This window comes from Vigna radiata, chromosome 6 (genome assembly GCF_000741045.1).
Source record: "Vigna radiata var. radiata cultivar VC1973A chromosome 6, Vradiata_ver6, whole genome shotgun sequence".
Lineage (NCBI taxonomy): Eukaryota > Viridiplantae > Streptophyta > Magnoliopsida > Fabales > Fabaceae > Vigna > Vigna radiata.
Genome location: NC_028356.1, coordinates 18,690,899 through 18,697,327, shown reverse-complemented (window position 1 = coordinate 18,697,327; position 6,429 = coordinate 18,690,899).

Sequence of the window (6,429 nt, the reverse complement as noted above, 5' to 3'; positions counted from 1 at the left end):
ATTTGCTTTTTTCTTTGTCACTATAAACTATTAAAAAATCGCTAAACTCGAGAAAAAAAAAATAAAAAGATTATATATATATATATATATATATATATATATATATATAATTATTTTAATGCAATTTGGCGATAAGGGCAACGAAATCAAGATAAAATAATTTATATGCATTAAATTAATTTTGTCTTGAAATATTATCCATTTGCTTTTTTCTTTGTCACTATAAACTATTAATGATGTTAAATTTATAAAGCAAAAATAAAAGTTATTTTAATACTTATTGAAAATTAACGTTAACTTTTGTTTTAATAAATATGGTAATAATTATTAAAAATATTCAATTACTTTATAATTTATCGAATTCAAATAAAAATAAGAAATTTAAACACTTCATATTTTTTATAATATTAAATTATTAATAATAATTGATGTATTAAATGGATTATTTACTTTTATATTAATTTTGATATTGTAGTATTATATTATTATATTATTATAAATAAATATTTTAATATATTATAAAATGATACTTTAATATTTAAAGCAAAATATAATAAAATATAAAACATATTCTATTATTACTTATAATATCTTAAAATTTTATCTATAATTTCTATAATTTTATATAAAGAGTATTGTTTTTGTAACTGCTTAATAACTTTGTTTGGAATATACATTTAATTATCATTGTATCTTTAATAATATAAATTATTTTATCGTTTAAATGTTGCATCTATTTTTATAATTATCTTCTAAGAATATATATTTTTTAAATTTAATACATTTTATATTTTAATAATAATTAGAATAATCAATTTTCATTTTTTTATTATCATAAAATAAAAATGGAATGTGCCAAAAACACATATATTTTCACTAATATAATATAAGAGTAATCATTACTCTCTTTTTTCATCATTATATAATTTGAATTGAATATAAAGAGTTGGCTTAAGTATCCTTGTAACCTTACATGATTATCTCGTTTTATTTCAAAATGTTCACATTGTATTTATACTTTTTAAAGTTATTATTATTAATTATTAAAAATATAAATATTAATTAAACCAATTAAAAAAATTTACATATAAAATAGTTAATTTCTTATGATTAGCAATTCTCAAAATTTAAAAATATATTTAAAGGTAAAACATTTTTTTGTGATATATTATACAATAAATGGTTTTATAATCATAAAAACTACAATTTAAATGTATTTTTTTTCTTTTTTTTCTCTCTTTAGTTTTTCAATTTTATGAGTCTTTTAAAATCAATTTTGTTAATGACAAACAAAAACTAAACTCTAATATCTTAGGAGAGAAATTTGGAACTCTCGTCTCAGCTTGAGAACAAAATCAAAATGAAAATGTTTTTTTTCAAACAAAGATAAATGTTATGTAAAAAGGATTGTTATATCAATAGAGAACCAACTATTTGAAAATGAGATTCAAAACAAAATCATTTGGTGGAAGAGATTAAACTTTTTAATAGGATTCTCTCCAAAAGTTTCTAATAAAAGAAGATTTTATGATTTGAAGAAGACAAAGTTAAATCTCATACATCACACACGTATTGCACTAAATACACTTGAAAGTGTAAAAGTGTTTGAACAAATGAGAAAAAAAGAATGTCATCATATCTAGAAAAAAATGGTCATGACATGTCACAAACTAAAGGTTTATCTCACTTTACCTAAAGACATAACAATGGATTAATGATAGGTATGGAAAGGACAAATATAAATGATATGTTCTATATTAATAATATTTTATTAGTTGAAATTCTTAAACATAATATGTTAAATATAAGTCAATTATGTGACACTGATATTATCATTTATTTAGTAAAGGCCTATATGTAGTAAAGAAAATGATAAGATTTTATTTTTTCTGTATAAGAAAACTTGTATAAGATATGTGTATATATGTATGTGTAAATTATCATATCAAAATATCATTTGTCTAGTATATTTTAAAGAAGATTGTTGGGTTTAAGACAAGTGTGATGATGCAAACTTTAAATTAATCTCAAAGCTAAGTAGACCTCATAAGATGATTGCTTGGTATATCATTTTGAATGATCTTCTTACAATAGTAAGCTTATATATCGATGGAGTTTAGAGTGTTTCCTTTCTCTCGACGTTGTTCGTTGAGCCTTTTCTTTCTATGCTTTATTCTCTTTATTCTCATTTTGAATGATCTTATATTTAAAGATTTCTAAAAAAGATATTCGTTAGACAGAGCTTTGCTTTGATCTTTGAGTCTTTTTTATCTTGTCATGTGTAGTAGTGGTTGGTTAAAGGGAGTAAGATTTTTCTGGCACGATTTTTTATGAATAGAACATTCTGTTAATGTCTTCTTTGTTCCTAACATCCATTTCTAATTTTTATAGGATGGCACAGGAGGATGCGTGTAATAGCCAATCTACACAAAGTAGGGTACATATGCATGCAACATATATGTCATATCTCTTATCACTTTTGTTGTTTTTAAACATTGAGTATTTAATGACATTTAATGTTTATTTAGAACAACAAAGTTGGTTTTACATTTTCTACCGTTCAGGTAGGATTTGATCGTTTAAGCTTTTCACTAAGATACCAAGCAGTTCACGAAGACTTTACCATTGTATGAGGTAGATCGTTTGACACATGGTATTGTCTAACTAGAGCTGTCAAAGTTTATTTTGGCCCCAAGGCCAACCCTGACCTCTTTTTTAACTAGCCCATTATTTTTGACCCACGTTAGAGGGGGCTTTTCTAAAGCCCTGGCCCCCTGCAGCCCCAAGAAATGGGTTGGAATTCAATTAGGGTTGGGTTAGCCCTAAACCCCAAAACGTCATGTATTTTTTTTTAACATTGAATATTCCAGTTCACTCTAAAGCCTCGTGGCCCCAATAAGGTGACTTATTCTCTGATCAAAGAGTTAGCAACCGCAACCTAGGTTGACGAATGGTAGTATAGAGTCGACGGCAGACGACGGCAGACGACGGCGCATGGTGGACGGCAGCACACAGTGAACGACAGTACAAAGTAGAGTCAACGACACTTGACGGCAGTAGTGGTACAGACGGCGAAGAAGAATCAAGGTTAGCTTCTTTCAAATATTTTTCGTGTTTTTTCTAAAGATTGTTGTGACCCAGTTCATCAATGATTTATAAGCTACCTAATCACTTCTCAAGACCCCTGTATGCATAGCATTCTTCATTTGCAACTTTGGTGCATGGATATTAGGAAACAAGTGTGAAGAGGGATTAATTGAAGGCCTATTCTGAGTTGCCCCCTTAGGATTTTGGTTAAAAAAATGGACCCACCAACTATTTGTCCTTCATCTCTGCATTAATAATGGCTTATTTGCATCACAATATGTAAACCATTTTGAGGGTAATTTTTGTCTATACATTATGCAGTGAATGAACACATAAGTAGAGTTTTCTTACTTCTTACAATGATCACATAATTTCCTCTACCTTGCTTTCAGCTGACATTGCTTCTTTGCAAGCTAAACTCAACATGTCCATAGTTTTCATTTAGTTTATCCTTGAGTTCAATGTTATGTAATTATGATATGTCACAATGTTTTATTTTTCCTGTTAAGTTATGCTTAAGAATTTCTTTTGATTGATTTCAAAATTAAATAAGATGTTGTTCTTGTAGTTTTAATTAAGGGTGTGTTTGATTGGAGAGACCCTTTTTTTTGTTAACTATTTTAACAAATAATTAAGCAAATGTTTCTCTGTTTTCATTTTATTTCATGTTTACTAATAGTTCACAATAAATGGTAAAAAATAACAAAAGGGTGTTACTGTTTACTTTTCAAACGTTTGAAAATGGAAACAGAGCTTCTATTTATTGGGTTTATTTGACTTCCCTCTATTCCACTAGATTTTACATATTGCGAAATATGATTAAAACTAGTGAAGGTTATTCTATCACATTAAATTGAAGAAATAAGAATTAGACACTGAAAATAATGTCGGTTATGAAGGTGCAGCTTTATCTGACATTATTTTTAGTTTATATCCATTGTAGTGTCAGAAGTGTTTTAACCTTTTATGTTGATCGAGAATATGCATTGAAAATATGTCAATTCTGAACATATTTTTCTCTAGTGACTAGCTTTTTTAAACATAATTTCCAGATAAGGATACATTAATCTTTTTTTCTGATTAAGATAACATTCTTTTTTTCGTTTGAATTTATAAGCACCTGGTGTGTTTAGCTAAAAGATGAGCTATATATATTTATAAATTTATTCTTAGTTTTATAGGACTGACATTAATTTTTCATTTATCTATGCAGTTGTGTGCAATAGTTTTTAAATATGGACCACCTTAAGAGTAATTCCTTAACTTTGGTTGACAATCTTGCATCTGAAACTCCTGGTCCATCTGAGAGTGCTACCACTAATAAAAAAGAAGTCTCAAATGTTTGGAATTTTTTCACAAAAATAGGAAAAGATGAGGATGGCATCGAAAAGGTTGCATGTAACTATTGTGGCAATAAACACAAGGTTGGAAAACACCCTGTTACTAAAAACAATTATGGAACTTCACATTTAAGTCGGCATGTAAATGCATGTAGAAGTATTGCAAACTTAGATGTGGATCTTTACCAAGAAGCAAAGTTTGGGACCCGAAAAGTCAATCAAAAAATTCATCGGAAGTTACTTGCAAGAGCCATAATTAAACATAGTCTTCCTTATAATTTTGTTGAATATGAAAGAATCAGAGAATGAATAAAGTACATCAATTCTATACTGGGTATACAGAAGGTCGAATGGATTGGCGTGGTTGGCCTCAAATTTTGAAATTAAAGGATTGGCCACCTTCTAATTTATTTGAGGAACTGTCCACTGATTTTGATGGTATAGAAAGCCATGAGTTTTGAGCATAATCTAAAGTATACATTTTGATTCTTGACAACTACCTGCTTTTTTATAACCAGGTTGATCCTTTCTTGAGCATCGTGATGATTGTCAAGTATATGCTAAGATCAATGTGGATGTGAGAGAATACGGTACTGCTGCTGATAATCAGTTTGCCTGTTCAATATTATCAGAGTTACAGAACAAAATACGTGAATGTCACCAGATTATAAAGGATGCTTTGGTTCATAATTTATCTAACGTTACTGAGGTATTACATTATATTCAGTGATCATATTTTGTTCATAAACCCAACATTCTCTCACTTTCTGGTGTTGTTCTGTTTCTTAAGCTAGATGCAGATGAACTGGCTATGTTGTTGTCAGAGACATTCAAGCCTGATGAAGAATTCGTGTATGGTCCACAGTCAATGCTTGATCAAAATCAAATAAGTTTTCATTCCCAGGAGTCATTGTCATTTGATGGGGTATGTTATTTCTGTGATTGATGTCTCAATAGTTCTATTCCATGCACGAAGATGTTGTCCTTTCTGTTCTAGTGTGTTTATGTGCGCACGCATATGGAAACAGTTCAAAATGTGTTCCAAGAGATTTATATTTTGTTGCTCACAAATGTCATTGGCCATGGCTTATTGTGGGTTTGATTGTTTAGCCCTGACCACTGCAGATGAAAGCTTCCTGGCTATAAAAAGAGAATGACTATTTATTTGTAAACATGAAATGGAAGTTTAATACCAATATTTTAATGTTTGCTTGTATGCAGGATTTTCCCTTAAATTCAGCTGGTGAAGATGACACAATCAGTGAAGCGTCTGTCTCTGACCTTATATTGCGTATGGATTTCCTTCAGAGTTCGGGCGTGGTGATTCTGTTACTAAGATCCATTGTGACATGTCAGATGCAGTATGCATTTTGTGCTTATTCTTTTGTTGTCCTGTTATTTTCAAAATTATATTCTGACATTTGAACTTTTCAAGTTATTATTTTAAGGAGTTTTATATTGGGAGATGCATAATTTTAAGGATGTATAGATTGTTTTCTATAATTAGAAAATGCATTTCTCTGTTCTATTTTTTTAAAGTTGATTGTGGCTTCAATTTCATGTCAGTTTCTTTGTTTTGATTGCTTAAATTCTCATTTTATTCTATATTTGATTAGTTATTTCTTTGGTTGGTCTAACGATTGATTGATTAGTTATTTCATGGTCACAGATTAGTTTTTATCACTACAAAAAAAAGCTTATTTAGAGGGGTTTTTTTTTTCAATTTGCGGGGGTTTTTACCCTCCGCTAAATAAATTCCGGGGGTTTTTCAAACCCCCGCAGTTTGAGTCACCACAAACTATCTGCGGGGTTTTTTTTTGCCCCCTGGTATCATATTCAATTTGCGGGGGTTTTTCTACGGAGGGTAAAAACCTCCTCTATATATTCAATTTGCGGGGGTTTTTCTGCGGAGGGTAAAAACCTCCTCTATATATTCAATTTGCGGGGGTTTTTCGGCGGAGGGTAAAAACCTCCTCTATTACTGACTATTATTTTGAGGGGG